This window comes from Odocoileus virginianus, chromosome 10 (genome assembly GCF_023699985.2).
Source record: "Odocoileus virginianus isolate 20LAN1187 ecotype Illinois chromosome 10, Ovbor_1.2, whole genome shotgun sequence".
In the NCBI taxonomy this organism is placed as follows: Eukaryota; Metazoa; Chordata; class Mammalia; order Artiodactyla; family Cervidae; genus Odocoileus; species Odocoileus virginianus.
The window spans coordinates 19,277,273-19,303,728 of record NC_069683.1 but is presented as its reverse complement, the minus strand read 5'-3'; the positions used below and the strand labels follow the sequence as shown (position 1 = coordinate 19,303,728).

General features: G+C 38.7%; 1 long non-coding RNA gene across 2 annotated transcripts in view; it reads right to left on the bottom strand.

The window, feature by feature from the left end:
* The window catches only part of LOC110123936 (uncharacterized), a 91,246-nt gene that overhangs the window by 52,821 nt on the left and 11,969 nt on the right, over positions 1 to 26,456 (bottom strand). For both annotated transcript variants that reach the window (XR_011489788.1, XR_011489787.1), the window contains exon 2: positions 2,490 to 2,589. This is a non-coding gene — a long non-coding RNA (uncharacterized lncRNA). The remainder of the gene's footprint in view (positions 1 to 2,489; positions 2,590 to 26,456) is intronic.

Below are 26,456 nucleotides of genomic sequence, written 5' to 3'. Positions count from 1 at the left end.
TTTTGCTGAGAACCTTATGATCTGAGCCACAATCAGCACCAACTCTTGTTTTCTGCTGACTGTATATAGCTTCTCCATCTTTAGCTACAAAGAATGTAATCAATTTTATTTCAATATTGACCATTTGATGATGTCCATGTGTAAAGTCGTCTCTTGTATTGTTGAAAAAGGGTGTTCGCTATGACTAGTGCATTCTCTTGGCAGAATTCAGTTAGCCTGTGCCCTGCTTCATTTTGTTGTCCAAGGCCAAACTTGCCTGTTGCTCCAGGTATATCTTGACTTCCTACTTTTGCATTCCAATCCCCAATGATGAAAAGAACATCTTTTTTTTAGGTGTTAGTTGTAGGAGGTTTTCTAGGTCTACATAGAACTGATCAAATTCAGCTTCTTTGGCATCAGTAGTAGGGGCACAGACTTGGATTACTGTGATGCTGAATGGCTTGCCTTGGAAATGAACTGAGATCATTCTGTCATTTTTGAGGTTGTACCCAAGTACTGTATTTCAGACTCTTTTGTTGATTATGAGCGCTGTTCCATTTCTTCCATGGGATTCTTGCCCACAGTAGTAAATACAACGGTCATTTTAATTAAATTCACCCATTTCCATCCATTTTAGTTCGCCGATTCCTAGGATGTTGATGTTTATTCTTACCATCTCCTGCTTGACCACATCCAATTTTCCTTGATCCATGGACCTAACATTCCAAATTCCTATACAATACTGTTCTTTGCAGCATCAGATTTTACTTTTGACACCAGAAACATCGACAACTTAGCATCATATCCACTTTGGCCAAGTTGCTTCATTCATTCTGGGACTACTGGTAATTCTTGTCCACTCTGCCCCAGTAGTATACTGGGTACCTTCAATCCTGGAGGACTCATCTTTTGGTGTCATATATTTTGGCCTTTTATACAGTTCATGAGGTTCTCGTGGCACATATACTGGTGTGGCCTGTCATTCCCTCCTCCAGTGTATCACATTTTGTCAAAGCTCCCTGTTATGACCTGTCCACCCTGAGTGGTCCTGTATGGCATGGCTCATAGCTTCATTGAGTTATACAAGCCCCTTCGCCATGACAGGGCAGTGATCCATGAAGGGTAGAACTACCATATGAACCTGAAAATTATAGTCCTAGGCATATATCCAAAGAAAAGTATGATCTGAAAGGAAACATGCACCCCAATGTTGGCTGAAGCATTGTTTATAATAGCAACCTAAATGTCCATTGACAGGCGAATGGATAAGGAAGATGTGGTACATACATACCATTAAGTATTACTCAACCATTAGAAAGAATGAAATAATGCCATTTGCAGCAACATGGATGGACCGAGATAGTGTCATACTGAGTGAAGTAAGTCAGATATAAAAGAAGAAATATCGGTATGACATTTCTTATATGTGGAATCTAAAGAAGTGATACAAATGAACTTATTTCCAAAGTAGAAAGAGACTCAGACTTACGGAACAGAATTATAGTTGCCAGTGGAGGGATGTGGAGAAGGAAGAGTTAGGGAGTTTGGAATGGACATGTATACACTGCTATATTTAAAATGAATAATTAAAAAGGATCTACTGTATAGCACAGGGAACTCTGCCAATTATGCGGCAGCTTGGATAGGAAGGGAATTTGGGGGAGAAGAGATACATGCATATGAATAGCTGAGTCTTTTTGTTGTCTACCTGAAACTATCACAACATTATTAATCAGCTGTAACCCAATACAAAATAAAAAGTTTAAAAAACAAAACAACTTAATGGAGGGACAACTGCTTCTACCCCTTTATGGTAAACTTCCCACAGGCATCATCCTTGGTATCCAGGAAAGGAAGACAGCATTTCAACTTCTGCCCAGAGTTAATTAAGCTGCACCATTTTCTGTCTCCCTAAATGGTGGAAATATATATATATATATATTTTTCCCCCAAGCTAAAGTATAGTGGATTGCAAATCAAGACCCACAGTCCTTTCTGCGCGATCTTGAGAAACAAACTTCCTTTGTCATGTGTGGTTTGCTCAATTTTAAATAAAAAAAAAAAAAATCAATGATTAACTTTAAGAGTTTTTCTTTCCTATTTGTGTTCATTCATCTATTTATTCAGTGAATGCTTATTGATTACCAGCTAAGGGCTGTCAGCAGTGTTCCAGATTCTGGGAATATAAAACTAGCAAGGGTCTGAATGACCATGCTCATGTTATTCATAAGTCTTGTGCCAACAGAATAAAGAAATACGATGTTCAGTGCTATGATGAGAAGAAATGCCATAATGAGTGCCTAAACTGGGGTCGGGGGGTGTACTTTCTCTAGGATATTCAGAGAAAGTCTCTCTGAGGAATTATCTTCTGGGTTGAAACCTGAATAGAAATAAAAGATCCAGCTGTGCATTAGATTATTATTCAAGAAGCTTCATATTTCATCTGCAAGTATTCAAATTTATTTCCCACGCCCCTGACCCTTTCATCCAGATGAAGTCACTCAACTTACCAGTGAGAACAGACAGTTTTTCTCCTTGTAGTTTTTCCATTATTATTCTTCACACACAGAGTTATATTTGCAACTCATTGTCTATTGGACAGACTTTATACTGCAGGAAGAACAATAAAATTATGACTTGGTGACAGATCTACTTTACTGCCAAGGTATCTTGTAGCTCTCCATTAATTTCATTGTTTCTCTTCTTTCTGTCTGTCATTTTTCAGGAAGCAAACAAAACTGATGCTTTCAATGACAAGCAGACACAATGAAAAGATACCAATTTAAAAACAAAAACACAACAGCTTCTCAAAGATCCTTCAGATGCTGGCAGTTCAAATTTCTAAAGTGCTTAAAAACTTACCACTCATTATCAAATGAAGGATGGGAGAATATTAATAATGATTTCCCTTGCTTTGGAAATCTAAAATCTGTCCCTCTGGTCTTTTTCTTATAGCATACACCCTAATAACAGACAGATTGTGTCATCTCTGAATGAATAAATGAAAAAATTGTGCATGAAGAAAAACAAATATAGTTTTTGTTTGTGATATCTGTATGGAACATTTGAAGGACATGGGATAAACTAATTCCATTGTGTTGGTTATTAAATAGCTTTAACAAGACAAAATTTTTGCTCCTACACAGTATGCATTACACCTTATAATGAGCAACCTGATATCCTCTTGAGATGTCCTAAACACAGAAGGAAAAAAGAAAAGCTCAAACTAATTTTTAAAAAAAGAAATAATTACAAGAAGAAAAACAGAAATGAGAGAAGTTATAGCATACTGAAAAAGCTGAAAGAAAAGACATGTTTGAAAATCTGAAGCATCTAAAATATCCAGAAGAGCAATAAAATAATCAAAACCAAGAATGAAAAGAAATATGGGATATTTGAAGTCTGTGCAATCAAAATGGGAATTAAGATTCATTGTATGTATATGCACCATGCTGACTGAAACTTTTATTAATAAATACTACATGCCACGTGAGATGCTAAGAACACCCAAAGGCATATTTTATAATCCTTACAAATCTTTCATATATGAATTACAAGTGTGTCTCAGAATTTAGGTGACTTTCTCAAGAACTCAACGGTGTGTCCATGTGCGTGTGTGCTCAGTCATGTCCAACCTTCTGTGGCCCCATGGCTGTAGCCTGCCAGGCTCCTTTATCCATGGAATTTTCCAGGCAAGGATACTGGTGTGGGTTGCCATTTCCTTCTCCAAGGGATTTTCCCAACCCAGGGATTGAACCTGTGTCCCTTGTGTCTCCTGCATTGGAAGGGGAGTTCTTTACCAGCTGAGCCACCAGGTAACCCCAACTCATAGTGGCAAGGGGTAAAAGAAAATTGTGAGAGCATGGTCCTTCTCTTTAGAATTCTAACTTTTTCTTGTTATACAATGTTATCTGTCAGTGAAAAATATCTCATGTCTAAGACATGCCTAGAACAACCGAACCCCTTTTAATCCTACCACTATTTTAGAGTTAGTCAATCACTAAGCTTCTTCTGACAGACCTCGTGACCTCCAGGAAAGCAGTGACTGTACAGTCAGTAACCCTCCTAGAGCTTGTACCTAGCAGATTCACCTAGAGGTCCTATCACATTCCATTTTCAAACAAAATGTCAGAGCAGGAATGAATACACAAAGTAAGTAAAGAATTCATTCAACTCAACATCAAAAAAAGCTGACAACCCAATGGAAAAGTGTCAGAGTAGGCATTTTTCCAAAGAAAATATACTGCTGGCTAACAGGCAATAGAGAAATGCAAACTAAAGCACAATGAAATACTACCAATTTACACCAATGATGGTAATGATGATCCTACATGCAGAGCAGCACAAGAGACACACATTTAAAGAACAGACTTGGATTCTGTGGGAGAAGGAGCGGGCTGACTTGAGAGAATTGCATTGAAACATGTATATTGCACATGTAAAATAGATGACCATGAAGCATGGCACCCAAAGAAAGTGCTCTGGGACAACCCAGAGGGATAAGTGGGGAGGGAGGTGGGAGGGGGATCAGGATGGGGGTATACATGAAGACCATAGCTGATTCATGTCGATGTATGGCAAAAACCATCACAGTATTGTAAAGTAATTATCCCCCAATTAAAATAAAATAATTTAGTACTAAAAAAAAAAAAGAAATGCAACGGTTCACCTGGATGTGGAAAAAGGGAACCCTGATGCAATAAATAGACATGGGTTCTATCCCTGTGTTGGGAAGATTCCCTGGAGAAGGAAATGGCAACCCACTCAGTATTTTTGCCTGGGAAACCCCATGGACAGAGGAGCCTGGTGGGCTACAGTTCATGGGGTTGCCAAGAGTTGGACACAACTGAGCAGACACACACTCCTGAACTGTTGATGGAGATATAAACTGGTACAGTCACTATGGTAAACAGTATGGAGAGTCCTCAAAAAATAAAAATAGAACTACCATATTATCCAGCAATTCCACTCCTAGGTGTTTATCCAAAGAAGGTTAAAAAACTTATTCAAAAAGATATATGTACTCAAACAGTTATAGCAGCATTATTTATGATGGCTAAGATTCAGTTCAGTTCAGTTCAGTTCAGTCGCTCAGTCGTGTCTGACTCTTTGCGAGCCCATGAACCGCAGCATGCCAGACTTCCCTGTCCACCACCAACTCCCAGAGTCTACTCAAACTCATGTCCATTGAGTCAGTGATGCCATCCAACTATCTCATCCTCTGTCATCCTCTTCTCCTGCCTTCAACCTTTCTAAACATCAGGGGCTTTTCAAATGAGTCAGCTTTTGGCATCAGGTGGCCAAAATACTGGAGTTTCAGTTTCAGCATCAGTCCTTCCAATGAACACCCAGGACTAAGATTAGGTGCTTCCTAATCTAAGTGTCCATCAACAGACGACTAGATAAAAAATATATATGGGATATTATTCAGGCACAAAAGAATAAAATTTTGCCATTTATGGCAACATGGATAGACCTGAAGGGTATAAAGCTTAGTGAAATAAGTTAGAGACAGACAAATACTGTATGTTTTCATTTATATGTGGAATCTGGATAATAAAACAAATAAATGAATATAACAAAAACAGAAAGATTCACAGATGCAGAGAACAAGCTAGTGGTTTCCAGAGGGGAGAAGGGTGAGGGAAGGGGTAAAACAGTTAAAGAGAATTAAGATGCACAAATTACTAGGTATAAAATATATGTCACAAAGATATAATATACAGCACAAGGATTATAGTCAATATTTTGTAACTTTGTATGAAGCATAATCTACAAAAATATCAAATTGCTATGTTGTATACCTGGAACTAAAATAATGTTAAGTCATCTATATTTCAATAAAAATTTTAAAATAGCTATTCAGATCAAGATTGTGTATGTGTGAACATGTGTGTATGGCAATAGCAAAGGTACTTGTAATCAGGCCTGTAAATAAGCACAGAATCATCATTTAATTACTATCACTTTAAAAAGAATCATTTTTCTTTAAATTTCTTTAAATTCAATTCTCATTTTGTTAAGTCCAAAGAAATCTGCTCTCATTTACTTTTTTATAGTATATTCCATTTAAGTATTTTCACATGGAAGATGTTATTTAAGGAAGAAAATGTAGCAGTATCTAAAGATCTTTTGCATATCATTGCTAATGATGTGTGATAAATATTAATGCCTAATAACTACAGTAGTTGGAAAAATATTAAAATATAGTACTTTCAGACATGATAGGAGTGAAAATAAAACCTTCACAGCATAATAGTATTTCCTGATAATTATACTATAAACAATTAGACTAAATTCTTGGAGAGAGCAATAAAATAGGTTAATCATTCAATTTGGGTTACATAATCCTAGCATGTAGTTATTTAGGCTTATTACATAGTCAAATGAAACAGTCAATTGATTCATTATTCAATTTCCCAGGGAACTTCATCTTTATTTAGTTATTTATTTAGCTTGACAATAAAGGAATTTTTTTTTTTTTTTTTAATTAAAGCTCCTGGGGTAAAATCATTATGTTCGAGGCAATAGAGAATTTTAAAAATCTACATATTCTCATCCTACTGGAAATAAAAATGAGTTTCTTACTCATTTATGAACTCGATTGCAAGGTGAACTTCTGATCGGAAGACAATAATTGAAAAAACATTGAGGTTTGTGAGAATCCTGGCCACAGACTGATGCCTACACTTAGGTCTGCATTGAATTTGCATGTTAGTCAAAGTGAAGTTTCTGCTTCACAGGGCTACAAACACACTGTTAATTTTACCACAAACTGTAAATGGTGGCCAAATGGTGTGTTAAATAAAGGAAATGTTATTGAAAACAGCAAGAAAACTTTGGGATATAGTTCATTTTATTTCACAACAAAAGTCTGAATTAAATATATTTATTCTTCAAGAGCTGAGTGGTTAAATCTGGCTATAAATCTGATTGTCTAATTACCTTTCCAGACATCTCCAGTTGCTTGAACAATGATATTCTTGTTGGATAAAAGTAGAGAATGTAAATTTTAATTTGCATCTCTATGTTGTTTGTTTAAGGGAGATAGAGTTACAAAATGTTTTGTGGGCTGAAATAAGCATTTGTGAAATTTTTGAATATATATATATATATATATATATATATATATATATATATAATGTTCTATCTGGGAAATACATGATCTTCAAACTCAGGAAGGAGCCAGATACTTCTCTCAATATTCTCACTTTGTCTTAGATCCTGAGGAGGATAATGACAATGTCCTATAGACCTTGGGTGTAGAAAACAATTTATCAGTACATGCTCAGAAATGCACTGAGACATAAAACCTTGCATAATCATAGAAAAGAAACTTGTGGTAACCAAAGGGGAGAGGAAGTGGGGGAGGGACAAATTAGGTATATGGCATTAACAGATACATACTCTGACATGCAAAATAGATAAGCAACAAGGATTTACTATATAGCACAGGGAATTATTAGAGACAGAAATGGCAACCCACTCCAGTTTGCCTGGAGAATCCCATGGACAGGGGGACCTGGTGGGTTCTACATGCTTAATAATATTTATTACCCCCTTACACACCCAGACTCAGCACTGTGTATAAGATGCAAATAATTGTTTATAAAACTGAATTTATTTTGTACACTGGTGTATTTTTATTAAAAAGATTTGAGATATTGTAGATTATCACACAACAGTGTTTTTCAACAGAGTAGGTGTTTTAAAAATATATATGTGCAATAAATGAATATAAAGAAAAAATTAAATGCCTAAAAGACTTATGTCATTTTCCTAACAGTCTTATCCTTCTCTAACACTGGCTATCAGTCTCCTTTCAGTGGTTAGTTTTGCCAATTTGGGTGCATTTAGCTGCAAGGAACACAGGGCCCAAATAATAATGAGCTAATTAATGAAAACATAGGCTTCATGTAACACTCAAACATATATTTAAATATCTGCAATCTTTCTTTACTCTCTGCCATTATCAATCTATTAGCAGGTATTGTTGTTTATACACTTGTCACTGCTTAATTAGAATATAACTGCAGAAGCGCCATCCATTGTTAAACTTACTGAATCATACTGAAAAGAGCAAGAAGAGCATTGAGTGTTTTCAATTTTTAACATCTCGATTTAAAATTCAGGCCAGAAGTTTGCGTCTCCCACTGGATGCCAAAGCTTCACCTACCTATCACTTGACTAAAAGTGGACTGCATATGTACTCTAAGCTATATACTAGCTAAGGGGGTTGAAATCACTATTCAAGTTAAGACCAGCTATTGTTATACTATGACTGGTGGAAGAGATTATTTTCCCTGAAATTTTTTCCTGCCAGAACAAAAGTAGGGCAGAAAGGATGAATGACTTTTGATGGTTAGTCATTGCTGTTCATTTCACTCAAAGTCAACTTGCCGGTTACATTTTCATCACTTTTTTTTTTTTTTTTTTTAAGAGGAGTCACTATTCTGTTAAGCTCATTCAGGTAGTACCCACTTTTAATTCCTTTTAAGAATTCACATTTTATAGGAGAGCTCCCGACTAAAACTATGTTGGTCACACTACATTCACTCATCTGCTCTTAACATAATTTGTGTGTATGTGTGTGTGCCTGTGTGTGTGTGTTCAGTTGAGTCTGACTCTTTATGACCCCATGGACTGTAACCTACCAGGCTCTTCTGTCTATGGGATTTCCCAGGCAAAATACTGGAGTGGGTTGCCATTTCCTTCTCCAGAGGATCTTTTTGGCCAACAGGGACTGAACCTGCAACTCCTGAGTCTCCTGCATTGGCAGACAGATTCTTTACCACTGTTCTACCTGGAAAGTCCAACATAATTTACAGAAACTATTTAAAAAAGAAAAGTTAAATTGTAGATAAGGCATCTACACTGAATGAAATAACAAAAAATAACTCGTTAAGGAAAATAGACATCCATTAGCATGAATGTTCTAGATGTGTTTTCTATACACTATCCTTACTCCACAAGGCAGTTGGTAAGAAAAAAAAATTATTACCTAAAATTTCTACTTGAGAAGCTTTAGAAAGTTTAGCTAAGTAAAGATCACTTAACTGGTTAGGGTTCATCAGTTATTCCATTTACACTCCAACTGAATCTAAAGCCCACCCTTCCACTCAGCTTGCACAGGGAACATCACTCACATAGCTAGCCACCACAGACAGCTACACTGGAGTCTCCTTTTTAGCAAACTTTCTAATTGCACCTGCTTCTGAAATAGTTATGACAAAAGTTGGCTTATCCATGGTGCAGTAGGAGATGCCAAAGATTTCCCAACTTCTTCCCAAGACAGGGGTGGAGTAGGATGAATGACAGGGTGTGGAGAATTAATCATGTTCATCAGCACAAGAATGAGGTGCTTAAGTGTTGGCCACATGAAACAACTGTATTTCCATGGACAGACTTCCGAGCAGCAGCATCCAAACAGTTTCTTATCACAGCAGTTTCTCAAAGTATTCAACTATGTTTATTTTTCCCGTAGGCTTGCATGCAATCTTTTTGCTAGGCTGTTCTTTACTCACCCTTTGTAATCTCTGAGGGAGAAGAGGAAGAATCATTTAAGAGGCTACACTCAAACTAAGCTGGACAAAATCATTCCATTTGGGTACTTGGTGAAGAACTGATTCATCAGGAGGTCATTCCCTTTAATCAAAAACTTCATATTATACTCGCATCCTAATTTTGTAATCCTTATTAAAAATGTTGATATTTTCTATGATTTAGGCAACACAATTGCTGATTCACTTTTATAAATCTCTTCCACTAAAACTATATAGAAGGCAATGAGGGACAATAAATGCACATATAAACAAGGTGAGATTAATCATTCTCACACAAGAAAGAACTTTAGAATTCTTATCTGATTTTCCCTATTCTGAGTTCCTCTTGGGTCAGAGGAAGAAAAAATGGGTCAATGGACAAAACTCATCATTGAAACTGACTCAAAGTGGCACTCTTTCCTTTTTTAGAGGTCACTTTGGAAAAGTATACTGATGACAAAATGTGATGTTTAAGGTGTTCTCATGTTCTCCCTGCCATAAAGGCTGTTGTACTAATGACTATATGCAGCTTCAAAATAAAGGACAAATTCTTGAAAAAGACACACACACAAAGACACAAAAATCTCTTGGTGATCAAGATTCTGCTTCATATATGTTCAACGTAGTCACCATGTGTTTTAACCAGACTAAAAAAGAAGCAGAAGTTATATGGTCCCAAGTTTCTGTATATGCCCTTTCCAATGAGTCCCATCTGTATATGCCCTTTCCAATGAGTCCCATTCTATAATTAACTCTATTTCACATGGTAACTCTGCTCAAAGATAATCCCAGCCAGAAAACTTTCCTAAATGCCTTTCAGTGGTGAGTGGACATACCACAGTGTATAGCACCCACTATATGGTGCTATTTAAAATATGAACTTATATTCTACTATCATGCTTTTTTTTTTACAATGTGTGTTTATCTTCTTCACCAGATTTCTGATTATTTTAAAAATAAAAAGTATTCATTGTTTTTTGTGTGTACTCATAGTTTTTAAGGGTCTAGAAGAATGCAGGGCCCAAATTTTGTCAGACAGACACTTGCATTCCTTTATGTGAGAGAAGCAATTTGGGGAAGAAACGCTTATTCCCATCAATGTCCATTTTTCTGTTCTTCTTGCAAAGAAGTCCCTGTATGATACAATTTGGTGGAGCCATTAGACTAAGTTCAAGCAACAGAACTTTCAGGCTGACCTATATAAACTCTCGCATGATTCTTCTGCTCTCTCTATACTCATCAGCCAATGGAGGCAATGATCCAGAATCAGAAGATGACATCAACACAATAGAAGGGTCCTGGTTCCCAGAGTGAGTCAGAGGAAAAAGTCTGGATCCCTAAGTGAATTCATAGAAGGAGCCTGTGTTTCTTAACAACCCAGTGGAATAGATCCCCACTGATCTGGGTTATGATATGATGAAAACAAATGTTCATTGTGCTAAGCTATTAAAACTTGAGGGTTGTTTCAGAAATTCAACCAGCCTAATAAATTAAAAGATACTGGGGACACTGAAAAGGAGAGGTAAATAAATTTTATACTAGACAGAAAATAATATTTTTTGCACTTCAACTTTATCTACGTTACTTTCCTTGATCATTTATTCTCACTCTAAATTTTTATCTCAGGCTCATTTGTTAAACCAATGACCTGTATGTGAAAAGTCTGGCATATTGAATGAAAGGAACTCCGTTGAGCAGCTCAGATACATTATTCTGTTTTAACATTCTTTAACCTCACATATACTTTCAAGTGGGCCAGGGAGGCAGTAACGGGGGCTTGTAGATCACTATTTATTGGCAGGGTCAGTTTTTTTCCACGCTGGTGTAGAGGACGCACTAGATCGAAGGAGAAACATTTGGGGCTCCCCTGGTGGTCCAATGGTTAGGAATCTGCCTGCCAATGCAGGGGACATGGTTTTAATCCCTTGAGAGGATCCCACGTGTTATGGAGCAACTAAGCCCATGAACCACAACTACTGAGCCCATGTGCCTAGAGCCTGTGCTCCACAACAAGAAAGGCCAACACAACGAGAAAACCACATACTGCAACTAGAGAAAGCTCGCGCATACCAACAGAGACCCAGCGCAGTGAAAAATAAATGCATTTTTCTAAGAAAAGGAAGATGAGCAAATCTGATATTCTTGTTTCATGTCAGTGGTTCAGTTGTGTCCGACTCTTTGAGACCCCAGAGACTGTAGCCCGCCAGGCTCCTCTGTCCATGGGCTCTCCAGGCTAGAACACTGGAGTGGGTTGCCATTTCTTTCTCCAGAGATCTTCCCAACTCAGGAATGGAACCCGCATTGTCTGTGTCTGCTGCATTGGCAGGCAGCTTCTTCACTGTCTGAGCCTGTAAAATATCCATTTGCAGTACTGCATCAGAATCACACTGTCCTCCAATTGGCTGTTATTCCCCAAGTTTTCTGTTTACATAGTCCTTAAGTGCTTTTCTTCCATTATGCAGGAGGCACAAGGACAAGCCTACTTTTTGAACACTCAGCAACCTAATCGTGTGAGTTCCTTTCAGACACCTCTGCTCCCTACCTTACAGAGACATATGTACACTTAGTTTAAAAAAAAAAAAAATCTGAGTAATGATAGATTAACACTCTCTATATAACCTTATCCTCATCCTGGCAGAGTAGGATATATCACTCTATAAATGGAGCTCTCTCCTCAAACCTCATCATTACCCACTCACCTCATCTTTCTCACAATAGGTGAGAATGACTTGAAGAGATGCTACTATTAGGACTGTGTGGCTGAAAAAAAAAAACAGCATCAAGGTAATAAACACTGAGGATGAATCTATTAGCCAGGGATGTTTCAACACCATATGTGAGTGGGAAGGGATTTCGGTGGGTCACCCAATCAATCCAGTGCCCTACAAATACTGTTAATGGAGACTTGCTTACTCAATCTACGGTGTTGCCTTATTTCAGACTAAAATACAAGCTCTCCTAGAAATAGATGTTAAGAAGCTACTTGGCTAAGCAGTCTGTATCCAAAGTAGGTAGTAAAATCTATTTTAAAAGTCCAGATTGCTAAACTAGAATGAGTTGCTAAGGGAAACAACAAAATGGTATTTAGACAGATGATATTTGATTGATAGATAGATACATAGGAGAGAGAGAAGAAAGAGAAGGAAAGAAGGGAGGGAGTGAGGGAGGAGGGAGGAAGAAAAAAAGATGATGAGAGGAGAACTTCTGCATTTAAATGAAGTACATCAAGTTAGACAATTACAAGCGGCTTAATATAAACTCTTAGAGTTAATTTTGATTTTATTTTCTTCACAGATCAGTTCTAATCTATGCAAAGCCCTGAGAGCATTGTTTTTAGAATACCAGTTCAGTTCAGTTCAGTCACTCACTATTGTCCAACTCTTTGTGACCCCAGGGACTACAGCACACCAGGCTTCTCTGTTCAACAGCAACTCCCAGAAATTACTTAAACTCATGTTCATTCAGTCGGTGATGCCATCCAACCATCTCATCCTCTGTGGTCCCCTTCTCCTCCCACCTTCAATCTTTCCCAGCTTCAGGGTCTTTTCCAGTGAGTCAGTTCTCCACATCAGGTGGCCAAAGTATTGGAGTTTCAGCTTCAGCATCAGTCCTTCCAAAGAACACCCAAGACTGATTTCCTTTAAGATGGACTGGTTGAATCTTCTTGCAGTCCATGGGACTCTCAAGAGTCTTCTACAACACCACAGTTCAAAAGCATCAATTCTTTGGTGCTCAGCTTTCTTAATAGTCCAACTCTTACATCCATACATGACCACTGGAAAAATCATAGCTTGACTAGAAGGAAATTTGTTGCCGAAGTAATGTCTCTGTTTTTTAATATGCTGTCTCGGTTGGTCATAACTTTTCTTCCAAGTATTAAGCATCTTATAGTTTCATGGCTGCAGTCACCATCTGCAGTAATTTTGGAGCCCAAGAAAATAAAGTCTGCCACTGTTTCTACTGTTTCCCCATCTATTTGCCATGAAGTGATGGGACCAGACGCCATGATCTTAGTTTTCTGAATGTTGAGCTTTAAGACAACTTTTTCACTCTCCTCTTTCACTTTCATCAAGAGGCTCTTTAGTTCTTATTCACTTTCTGCCATAAGTGTGGTGTCATCTGCATATCTCAGGTTACTGATATTTCTCCCTGAATCTTGATTCCAGCTTGTGCTTCATTCAGGCCAGCGTTTCTCATGATGTACTCTGCATAAAAGTTAAATAAGCAGGGTGACAATATACAGCCTTGACGTACTCTGTTCCCAATTTGGAATCAATCTGTTGTTCCATGTCCAGTTCTAACTGTTGCTTCGTAACCTACATACAGGTTTCTCAAGAGGCAGGTCAGGTGGTCTGGTATTCCCATCTCTGAAAATTTTCCACAGTTTATTGTCATCCACACAGTCGAAGGCTTTGGCATAGTCAATAAAGCAGAAATAGATGTTTTTCTGGAACTCTCTTGCTTTTTCAATGATCCAGTGGATGTTGGCAATTTGATCTCTGATTCCTTTGCCTTTTCTAAATCCAGCTTGAACATCTGGAAGTTCAGGGTTCACATATTGTTGAAGCCTGGCTTGGAGAATTTTGAGCATTACTTTACTAGCGTGTGAGATGAATGCAATTGTGCAGCAGTTTGAGCATTCTTCGGCATTGCCTTTCTTTGGGATTGGAATGAAAACTGACCTCTTCCAGTCCTGGGGCCACTGCTGAGTTTTCCAAATTTGCTGGCATATTGAGTACAATACTTTCACAGCATCAGCTTTTAGGTTTTGAGATAGTTCAACTGGAATCCCATCACCTTCAATAGCTTTGTTCATAGTGATGCTTCCTAAGGCCCACTTGACTTCACATTCCAGGATGTATGGCTCTGGGTGAGTGATCACACCATCATGATTTTCTGGGTCAGGAAGATCCTCTTTGTACAGGTCTTCTGTGTATTCTTGCCACCTTTTCCTAATGTCTTCTGCTTCTGTTAGGTCCATACCATTTCTTTCCTTTATCGAGCTCATCTTTGCATGAAATGTTCCCTTGGCACCTCTAATTTTTTTGAAGAGATCTCTAGTCTTTCCCATTCTATTGTTTTCCTCTATTTCTTTGCACTGATCACTGAGGAAGGCTTTCTTATCTCTCCTTGCTATCCTTTGGAACTCTTCATTCAAATGGGTATATCTTTCCTTTTCTCCTTTGCTTTTCACTTCTCTTCTTTTCACAGCTATTTGTAAGGCCTCTTCAGACAGCCATTTTACTTTTTTGCATTACTTTTTCTTGGGGATGGTCTTGATCCCTGTCTCCTGTAGTGTCATGATCCTCTGTTCATAGTTCATCAGGCACTGTCTATCAGATCTGATCCCTTGAATCTGTTTATCACTTCCACTGTATAATCATAAGTGATTTGATTTAGGTCATACCTGAATGGTCTTGTGGTTTTCCCTTCTTTCTTCAATTTAAGTCTGGATTTGGCAATAAGGAGTTCATGATCTGAGCCACAGTCAGCTCCCGGTCTTGTTTTTGCTAACCTCATCTTTGGCTGCAAAGAATATAATCAATCTGATTTCGGTGTTGAACATCTGGTGATGTCCATGCCTTTAGAATATAGCGACTTCCAAATAAAGCCCCCAACCATCTCTGCCATCTTGCCTTCACCTAATGCACCCTGTATCTACCTTCTATTGTCAAAATAATTCCTAATGTGGTTTATCTACCTCTACACTAGCCTTATGCATTCTATTTCTATTTAGTAACCAGAGTGTTCTTGTTAAAATGTATGTTAATCACATAATTCCTCTGTGCAAAACTCTCCAATGAACCCCCTGTATCAGTTTCTTATTGCTGCTTTAACAAATCACCACAAACATAATGACTCAAAGCAATACAAATTTATCTTACAGTTCTGGGTGTCAGAAGACTGCCGAGTTTCACAGAGGCTAAAATCAACATGTCCACTGCATTCCTGCTGGAGGCTCCAGAGAGAATCAATTTCTTTGCCTTTTCCAGTTTGTAGAAGTTGCCTACATTCCTTAGTTCATGTTCCCTTCTTTCATGTTCACATCAGGTAACATCTGCTTCCTTAGTCAAATCTTCTTTTACTGACTTTGACTCTCTTGCTCCCTTATTATAGCTCTTGTAAATATATTAGGATAATTACATCTGGATAACCTGGGATAATCTCCCCATCCCCAAATACTTAACTATCACATGTACACACTTTCTTTTGTCTTATAAGGTGATATATTCACAGGTTCCAGGGATTGGGTGTGGTAATCTTTGGGGACCATTATTCTATTTATGGTATCTCCCTATCTCATTCAGATTAAAAAACTGAAATCCTTACTCTACCTAAGTGGATTGAGCACACAATAGTCCTGACCTATGTATGAGTTGAAATATAGCTTAGGTGACATTGTAAAATAAAAAAGGTTAAACTACCCAATGCATGGTGCTAGGTAAAATATAAAATTAGCACTATCTCATGTCAGTCAAAGACATCAATTTCAAAAAATAATTAAACTATCTTGGGAATTTCTTGGCAGCCAGTGGTTATGACTCTGCACTTCCAGAGCAGAGGGCACAGATTCAATCCCTGGTCAGGGAACTAAGAGCCAACGTGGTATGACACGTGGCCAAAAATTTGAAAACAAACAAAAGGTTCTCTTTATAATCTTAGGAGAAGAAAGAATTTATTTTAAAGACACATGAGTAATAACTGCAATAGGAAATAAGGATAAATACAACCATTTCAAATTTAAAAAGTTGTGATGTGTTTCTTTCAAAGCACACAAAGGAAAATGAGGACAAACCACAGGCTAAAAAAAGATATCTGCAACACACACATCTGATAATTTCTGAATGTTGAGCTTTAAGCCAACTTTATTTTTTTTCCAGAGGCTCCAAAATCACTGCAGATGGTGACTGCAGCCATGATATAAAAAGATGCTTACTCCTTGGAAAAAATGTTATGACCAACCTAGACAGCATATTAAAAAGCAGAGACATTACTTTGCCAACAAAGGTCCATCTAGTCAAGGCTATGGTTTTTTCACTAGTCATGTATGGAGTGAGAGTTGTACTATAAAGAAAGTTGAACACCGAAGAATTGATGCTTTTGAACTGTGGTGTTGGAGAAGGCTCTTGAGAATCCCTTGGACTGCAAGGAGATCCAACCAATCCATCTTAAAGGAGATCAGTCCTGGGTGTTCATTGGAATGACTGATGCTGAAGCTGAAACTCCAATACTTTGGCCACCTGATGTGAAGAGCTGACTCGTTTGAAAAGACCCTGATGCTGAGAAAGATTGAAGGCAGGAGGAGAAGGGGGCGACAGAAAATGATATGGTTGGATGGCCTCCCAGGCTCAATGGACGTGAGTTTGAGTAAGTAATGGGAGTTGGTGATGGACAGGGAGACCCGGCGTGCTGCAGTCCATGGGGTTGCACAGAGTCGGACACGCCTGAGAGACAACTGAACTAACTGGTCATTGCTTCTGTGGTGGCTCAGACAGTAAAGAATCTGCCTACAGTGCAGGAGACCCGAGTTCAATCCTGGGTCAGAAAGATCCTCTGTAGAAGGAAATGGCAACCCACTCCAGTACCCTTGCCTAAGAGAATCTGAGATGTAGGGATTCTGTGTTGGTCATCTTTCTTTGGGCTTCCCTGGTGTCTCAGGCATTAAAGGATTTGCCTGTGATGCAGGAGGCCAGGGTTCAATCCCTGGGTGAGGAAGATGCTCTGGAGAGGGAAACGGCAACCAACTCCAGCATTCTTGTCTGGGAAATCCAGACAGACGAGCCTGGCAGCCTAAAGTTCACGGTGTGGCAAGGAGTTGGACACAACTTAGTGACTAAACCACCACCAAATGATAATTACTATCTAGAATAAATAGAATTTCCCTATAAAACAATAGGAAAATGGGCAAAAGACATGAACAGGCATCTCAGGGAGAAAAATATCTGTGTGGAGACATTTGCCATAGATTCATAGATTTCAGGTGAAGTATTTACCATGAACTGTTCCATATGGAGAAGGCACAATCCATTGAAATAATTCCACAGATAAGGACTCTCCTGGCAAATACTGTTCCTGTGTTTTCCAGGACATCTGCCATTATTATCTGTACTAACAACACATTTTTTTTTCTTTCTAGGAGTATTATTGGAGTATTATTGTTTTACAAAGTTGCATTAGTATCTGCCATACAACAACTTGAATCAGCTGTGTATACATATATTCCCTCCCTCTTGCGCCCCTCTCACACCCCAGTTCCACCCCCTCTAGGTCATCACAGAGCACTGAGCTGAGCTTCCTGTGCTATACAACAGCCTCCCACTAGCTGTCTATTTTATACATGGTAGTTTAGTTTATATATATATATATGTACATATACACATATATACATAGAATATATATATATATATATATATATATATATATATATATATATGTCAGGGCATATTTCTCTCTCAATTCATCCCACCCTCTCTTGCAACTGTGTCCACGGGTTTATTCTCTACATCTGCACCTCTGCTCCTGCCCTGCAAACAGGTTCAGCAGTACCAACCGAATTGTGTTTTAACCATTTCCTTCCCAATCCACCCTCTGACCTTGCTCAGTCCCTCTGCTGTGCTGTGCTTAGTCGTTCAGTCATGTCCAGATCTTTGCAACCCCAGGGACTGTAGCCCACCCAGCTTGGGTCCTCTGTCCATGGGGATTCTCCAGGCGAGAATACTGGAGTGGGTTGCCATGCCCTTCTCCAGGGGTATCCTCCCAACCCAGGGATCGAACTCAGGTCTCCCCCATTGCAGGTGATTCTTTACCATCTGAGCCACCAGGGAAGCCGGAGAATACTGGAGTGGGCAGCCTGTGCCTTCTCCAGGGGAACTTCCCAACCCAGGAATTGAACCAGGGTCTCCTGCATTGTAGACAGATTCTTGCAGCTGAGCTACCAGGGAAGCCCTGGTCAATTCCTACTTGCCACGTATTTGTCTCATGTCTTCTCATTGTTCAACACTATATTATGCAAAAGACAAAAGTTCCCTAACACCCTAACTGACCAGAATTTGGATCATTCAAATGGGATTAGGGATTCATTTTTATAAAATTTTAAGTAGAAACACATTTTTTCACAAGGTTTTGTTGGTTTTGCTTTTGTTTTTTTATTATTCTCTTACTAGACCAGTTAGGTATTTTCTTCTCTATTATCCACATGTACATGAATTTTTTAATACTTGAATCTTTCTATATGTGTTGATGGAGGAATCCTTCTGTGTCATTTTCCTAAAGCCAAACTCACTTCTTATTTTGCCCGTCTGATTTCCATAGGTATTATTTTAATTGCAAGCAAGGATATCAGACTCTCACAATCTTTTCTAACCTGAAGGTGGACATGTACCAACTTGCTTCTATAGTGCATAATTGAAGCAATGTTTGCAGTACCTTCCTAACAAGAAAGGCTTTTCCCCATGGATCACACATTCTGTGTTACTGGGTCATGATGAGAAAATGTTTGCATATGAAATTCTATGTTCAGTAGCAAAAGTTACAGGTACAGCTTCCAGATCTTACATAGCACCACTTTTTTGCACCTTAGAGCAATAATAAGGTATTGCTCTCTTTCCCTCCCCTGTGAAAGTGCAAGCAGTTGTACCACTGGGAAAGCAATTTCCCTTTTTATCTGTATCACCAGGTCTTTAGAGAACAGGGACAAAGCCACACAGCTCAGTGATCCTGCCACAACCAGGCTTTGCATTATGCTCCCTCTGAGCACCCAAAACCCTTGCTTTTTAGATTACAGTGATTAGAATACCTAATAGTCCTCCCTCAAAGAGATTACAAGCTTTCTTCCAGGTCATTGATGAGTGTGACATTATTATGTTTATTATTTGATGAGTCCTTTCACCTGTAAATTGCATTTGAATGATAGCTGAATTCATCTATATGCCTAACATTTGTTTTCCTCCAAAGTATCCAGATAAAGTTTCTATGTATAGTTTAGAAGTCAGTGGGACCTCAGTTTCCTTTGTCCAGAACAAACAAGTTTGAAGATTTATCCCAGCATTAACTGTTATTCAATGCTAGATCTGAGAGGTATAATTCAGAGTATTATGATATTAAAGAACAGACTTGTGGTTGCCAAGAGGGAGGGGCCAGGGAAGGGATGGATTGGGGGTTTGGGATTAGGATATGCAAACTATTACATATAAAATGAATAAGCAACAGGATCCTATTTTATAGAATGGGGAACTCTATTCAATATCCTGTGATAAACCAGAATGGAAAATAACATGAAAAATGAAAGTGTTAGTCACTTAGTCATGTGTGACTCTGTGATCCCACGGACTATAGCCTGCCAGGCTCCTCTGTCCATGGAATTCTCCAAGCAAGAACACTGGAGTGGGTTGCCATTCCCTTCTCCAGGGGATCTTCTTGACCCAGGAATTGAAACAGAGTCTCCTGCATTACAGGCAGACTCTTTACCATCTGAACCACTAGGGAAGCCCTCTGTGTATATATACACATCAACTATACTTCAATAAAATAATTTTTTTTTTATAAAGAGTGTGATTACCTTACTCCGCGGTGTTTCTTCTGAACCTAGTATAGCTCTATTTCTCATTGGGATCATGACCCCTCTATGAGTATTCCTTCTATTTACTATGATACCTTCCTCTTTCAATCTATTTTTGGTTTGGACCCAAACCACCCTCCAGACTGACAGTAACAGCAAGTGTGCTAAAACATCTCAGTTCCAGCCCTAGGCTGATGTTCTAGAATTTTATAAAGCTGAGTGAGTTGCTTGTGACACAGCCTTTGGTAAATCCTATATTAATTATTTTTTGCTCAGAGTCCCATTTCAATTAAAGCTTCTTTTTTGGAGATTATGAAGGGGACTCAATAGGATTCTTTGGTTAGAAATATGATTATTGCCAAAACTCAAATAGCCCTCTCTTGTTTCTGAGTTTCTTGTCTGTGAGCAGGTTCTGCAAGAGATTTTTAACTTATTTTTCACAGTGATGAGTAGGGTATTTTGGTTGTTACAGATCCTGTAAATCTCAGGAATTTTTTAAACTGGCTAGCTCTAAAACTTTAGCCAGATATATCACCTATTCTCCATTAGTCATATAGGTAACTATAGGCCTTGAGATTCTTGGAAAAGATGATAATCATGACTGCATCAATATAAACCATGAACTTGCACTCAATAAGTAGCAGGTCCAAATCCCAACCCACTGTGCTGTTACGTGCTAAGTCGCTTCAGATGTGTCCGACTCTTTATGACTTTGGACAGTAGCCTGCCAGGCTCCTCTGTCCATGGGATTCGCCAGACAAGAGTGGAGTTCGCAAGACTGGAGTGGGTTGCCATGCCCTCCTCCAGGGGATCTTCATGACCCAGGGATCAAACCTGGGTCTCTTCCCCTGAATTGGCAGGAGGCTTCTTTACCAGTAGTGCTACCTGGGAAGCCCCCCAACTCATTCAACAAGGCAATTTTCTTGACAAAGTAGCACCCTGGTAAACTGATATATGTCTACTATGTTCTGTCCCTTAGGAATATAAACTCTGCCTAGTCAAAATTCAAATTGAACAGAAGGCATCCATTAGCCTACCGCCTGGGAGCTCAGACAGTGAAGAATCCACGTGCAATGCAGGAGACCAGGGTTCGATCCCTGGGTTGCGAATATCCCCTGAAGAAGGGAATGGCTACCCACTTTAGTATGCTTGTCTGGAGAATTCCATGGACATAGGAGCCTGGCAGGCTACAGTCTATGGGGGTCACAAAGAGTCAGACACGACTGAGCAACTTTCACTTTGTTTTTCCACCTCCTTGGTCTGTTGTACTTTGTGTATTCTCCAGCATACCAGATGCAGCTAAGATATTTAGAGGAACCACATAGCCTAGTCCTTGATCATCCCTTACTGACTCCATAAAACATCTGCCTTATGCATTAGCTAGACAGGACTATTTAATAAGGGAGTCAATGAGATTCAAAACTCCTGACTCAACCATTTTCCTGACCAGAGTAATGACCTAATCATCCTAAGGGCTCCACCTACTAAGTACCATCAGACAGGGCATTAGGATTTCAACATTCAGATCATAGCAGGAGCCATCTATTTCACAAGATTTTCTTTTCATCCTCAGTTATACTGCTTAAGGAACATTGTCATATCTCATGAATTCAGATCCCTAATCTATTCCCCCAACGGCTCAGTGGTAAAGAATTTGGTTGAAATGCAGGAGATGAAGGAGACATGAATTTGATCCCTGGGTCAAGAAGATCCCCTGGAGGAGCAAATGACAACCCACTCCAGTGTTCTTGGCTAGAGAATCCCATGGACAGAGGATCCTAGCAGCCTAAATCCATGGAATAGCAAAGAGTCAGACACAACTGAGCAACTAAGCATGCATTTATTTCCTGTTAGCAAAGCTAGACAGAGCAGGTGCATCCTGTGAAAGTATCCCAAGAACAGGATATTTCAGGTATCAATTACCATTAAGTATGTCTGCCAGCAGTTCTGTCCCTAGTCTATTTACAAGGATATTTGTTGGGTCACCTACTATATAATCATTTCCTTACAAAGGAGTCCCCAATGTCATTCATCTTGTGAGAGTCAGGGCCTCAAAATGTTATTTCTCTTTAATAACAACAGCATACCAATAAAATAACAAATGATGCCTAAAATATCAACCTAGGTGTGATTAATGAAAGCTATTTTCAAACCATTTACTTACCAGCAGTTATCCCTGCCCATTACTCCTGTGATCACTATATATCTAGTCTCCATAGAGACATATGGACTATTGGACTTCAGGTTACTATCTTCTGTGGAGAGCAAGCCGAGATGGTTTCAGAGCTCATGAATGACGAGACTTGTAGGTAGCCAATGAAAACAGGTGCTAGTGAAGGAGACTCAGCTTCACCTTCCCTTAAGGATGTTTGCCTAACATGGCACCAAAGATGTCTAGGAGTTCCAAGAACAGTGTCCCTATATTGACAAAGTTCATGTGTCTTCATGGAATGGAGGTGCTTGGCTTGTCAGCATAAACATAACACAAGGTTGGGTTAGAGACAGAACTCCAGATAAAATAAACAGGATCTATAGGAAGTCCAGGTAAACCATCTGATTAATTCTCCTTCTAGACTTAGTGGTTTGGACTGTGTGGACTGGATACTTAACTATATCTTACTTGATTATTTAATCATATCTTACTGCTCTGTAAAATATATTGTATTTAAAGACAGTCGTAAAAGGATTTTGGAGAAGGAAATGACAACTCACTCTAGCATTCTTGCTGGAAAGTCCCATGGACAGGGAAGCCTGGCAGGCCATGAGAGCTGGACACAATCTTGTGACTAAACCACCACCGCCACCACCATAGAGTGATTTAGGAGCATATTCTAGCATGAGATCAGAGTACTGTATCACACATGTAAAATCCAAATGTTTGCACATCAGCATGGTTACTATTCTCTTTTATCACATTATGAACAGGTTTGAAATTCCTTTTTGGTGTCTTGTTAGGACACAAACTTAATATTTACTAGAAAAGGGAATATTTTAATTGGGAAATGATGGTTTTATACTTTATGGTGACATCATAAGTAAATAAATATTAATGAAACCTGTCTCTGGGATCATAATCCAGCTTGGACATTTTAAGTTTCACTTATTTTCCACTTTCTGTATGCATTCTCTGGAGGATTAAATGACATTTGGACAAGTAAATGTCTAATTTATTTGGAATTATTAGTGGTTGGTGGAGAACTTCTACCTTTTTAATGAAGGTATATTTATTTTGTATTTAAAATGCATTATTGAGAACTTAAGTTTTGTGAGGACTAAGTCTACCCCATTCACTGTTATCCTCAGAACAGTGGTTGGCACATAGTATCTAAAAATTGCTCTGTATGAAGGAAAGTCATGACCAACCTAGACAGCATATTAAGAAACAGAGACATTACTTTGCCGTCTAGAGACATTACATGGTCCATCTAGTCAAAGCTATGGTTTTTCCAGTGGTCATGTATGGATGAGAGTTGGACTATAAAGAAAGCGGAGTGCCGAAGAATTGATGCTTTGGAACTGTGGTGTTGGAAAAGACTCTTGAGAATCCCTTGGGCTGTAAGGAGACCAAACCAGTCCATCCTAAAGGAGATCAGTCCTTGGTGTTCACTGGAAGGACTAATGTTGAAGCTCAAACTGCAGTACTTTGGTCACCTGATGTGAAGATCTGACTCATTTGAAAAGAACCTGATGCTGGGAAAGATTGAAGTCAGGAGGGGAAGGGGACAACAGAGGATGAGATGGTTGGATGACATCATCGACTCAATGGACATGGATTTGGGTGGACTCTGGGAGTTGGTGATGGACAGGGAGGCCTGGCATGCTGCGGTTCATGGGGTCGCAAAGAGTCAGACACGACTGAGCAACTGAACTGAACTGAATGAATGAATAACATGATAAAATCAGGAGAATGTTGTTCCTAAGACATTAGGGAATATTCATAGGATATATGATCAATTTTTTTTTAAATTATGCCAAGATACATTGTGTAGTCAGAGTGAGAGAGAAATTGTGTAGTGCTGATTCAGTGATATTATTTATCACTCTCTGTATGAATTACATTAGCAAGCATGAGAGAGTGATGTCCCAAGGTGACAGATTGATCTTTTTTTAAATGTTTGATCTATTAGCATCAGAGTTGGCCTGCTTTCATGCAAACACAGTTGGCCTTATACACTCACCAAACATTCCAGTCATGTGTAAAGACATACAACCAGATAGAGACAAATGTCTACCTTTCTCTTGAAATTTGGTGAAAAAGAATTTGTTGTTCCTGATTAGCACAGTGTTATTTGAAGCATTCACAGAGATGTGACATAGACTTCAGAGACCATACAATCCAATGCCTTTGTTTTTCAGATAAAACAGATGCCACAAGACAGCTGATTGATTGTGAAAATGACAAAATCTCTGTATGAAAGAATTGGGAGAAAAACAAACTGACCTAAAAAAATGCCACTGTCTTAGATCTCCAGAATTTTTTTATCCTAAAAATTTTCTACTAATTTAATCCTGAACAACCTTTAAAAATGTAGATTTAAATGAAATTCCATCTTAGAAATTATTTGTAAACCTCAGTGTAATTTCAGGTGATGGATTCTTTGGATTAATGATGGTAAGTGAAATAAGTACACTTTCCTGATAGTGACAAATGGAAATGCACCCAAAAACATTTCTGCTGCTACTTAGAACAAAGTGACTTGCTTATTTACTTACTTACTAATTTGTTTATTTTTACTTTATTCATTTTAGGGGTGTTTCTTTGGGTAATCTCTAAGAATAAGTTAAAAATGATGCTTCTTTGGTCCAGCAAGTAGTATGAGTTGTGAATTTTGCAGAGATGTTACTTTTTTGATAAAGGTCTGTGCAGTCAAAGCTATGGTTTTTCCAGTAGTCATATATGGATGTGAGTTGGACCATAAAGAAGGCTGAGTACCAAAAAATTAGTCCTTTTGAACTTTGAGGTTAGAGAAGACTCTCTAGAGTCCCTTAGACTGCAAGGAGATCAAACCAGTCAACGCTAAAGGAAATGAATCCTGAATATTCATTGGAGGGACTGATGCTGAAGCTGAAACTCCAATACTTTGGCCACCTGATGTGAAGAGCCGACTCACTGGAAAAGACCCTGATGCTGGGAAAGATTGAGGGCAAGAAGAGAAGGGGATGACAGAGGGCAAGATGGTTTGATGGCATCATCAACTCAATGGACATGAGTGTGAGCAAGCTCTGGAAAATGGTGAAGGACAGAGAAGCCTGGTGTGCTGTGGTCCATGGGGTAACAAAGAGTTGGACAGACCGAGCAATTGAACAATAACAACACTTTATTCCATTTCTGCTACTACCACTAAATCCATGTTGCCAACATGTTTGACTGACATATTTTTAATCTTCTAATTCACTCCCCATTGCCATTATTCTACCTTACAATTTTTTTTCTCCAAATAGTAAGCATGATTTAGGAAAAAGCAAATTTGAAGCTATGATATATCCTTACTTAAAATTCCACAGTGGCTTTCTTTTGCTTTCTTAATTAAGATAGTAATAATAATAACAACAATTCCACTCATCATATGAGATCCTACTAATTTAACTCTTATTTACAGTTGCAACCTTGCCCATGACACTCTTGGTACCACTTATGTTCCAATCACGCAGACCTTCTCTGAGTAGCCACATACTTTCCTATCTCTGGGTTTGCTGTCTATGCTGTTCCTTCCTTTTGGAAAGCATTCCCTTTGTACCTGTACATGTGGGCAGCTCCTATTCACCCATTTTGCTTCATTTATTCATTTGTTGTGTTGTTCAGTCGCTAAGTCATGTCTGACTCTTTGCGACCCCATGGACTGCAGCATGCCAGGTTTCCCTGTCCTTCATCATCTCCAGGAGTTTGCTCAAACTCATGTCCACTGAGTTGATGATGCCATCCAACTATCTCATCTTCTGCTGTCCCCTTCTCTTCCTGCCTTCAATCTTTCCCATTGAGGTTCTTTTCCAATGAGTTGGTTCTTTGTGTGATTTATTTATATGTCATATTCCATCTGAAGTATGCAAACTGGTTCTCCTTAAAAATCTACGTCTTTAATTCAGCCCCACATTTGTTTCCTTCATAACACTTATAATATACTGTGATTAGTGTAGCTCTTCCTGTCTCTGATCGTGATTATTTATAGTTCTCTGTAGCCACAGACTACTTGAAGGCAAGGTTCATGTCTGTCCATATTCATGGTTGAATAACAAGTGTCTGGCCATAATAGGTAGTTACTAAATGTGTGATGAATGAATAATTAAATGTTTCATTATCATGATGTAGCTATTCAGAGAGAAAAATGAATCGACTCCTAAGTAGACATTTCTCATGCTGTAGTTCAATAAATATATGG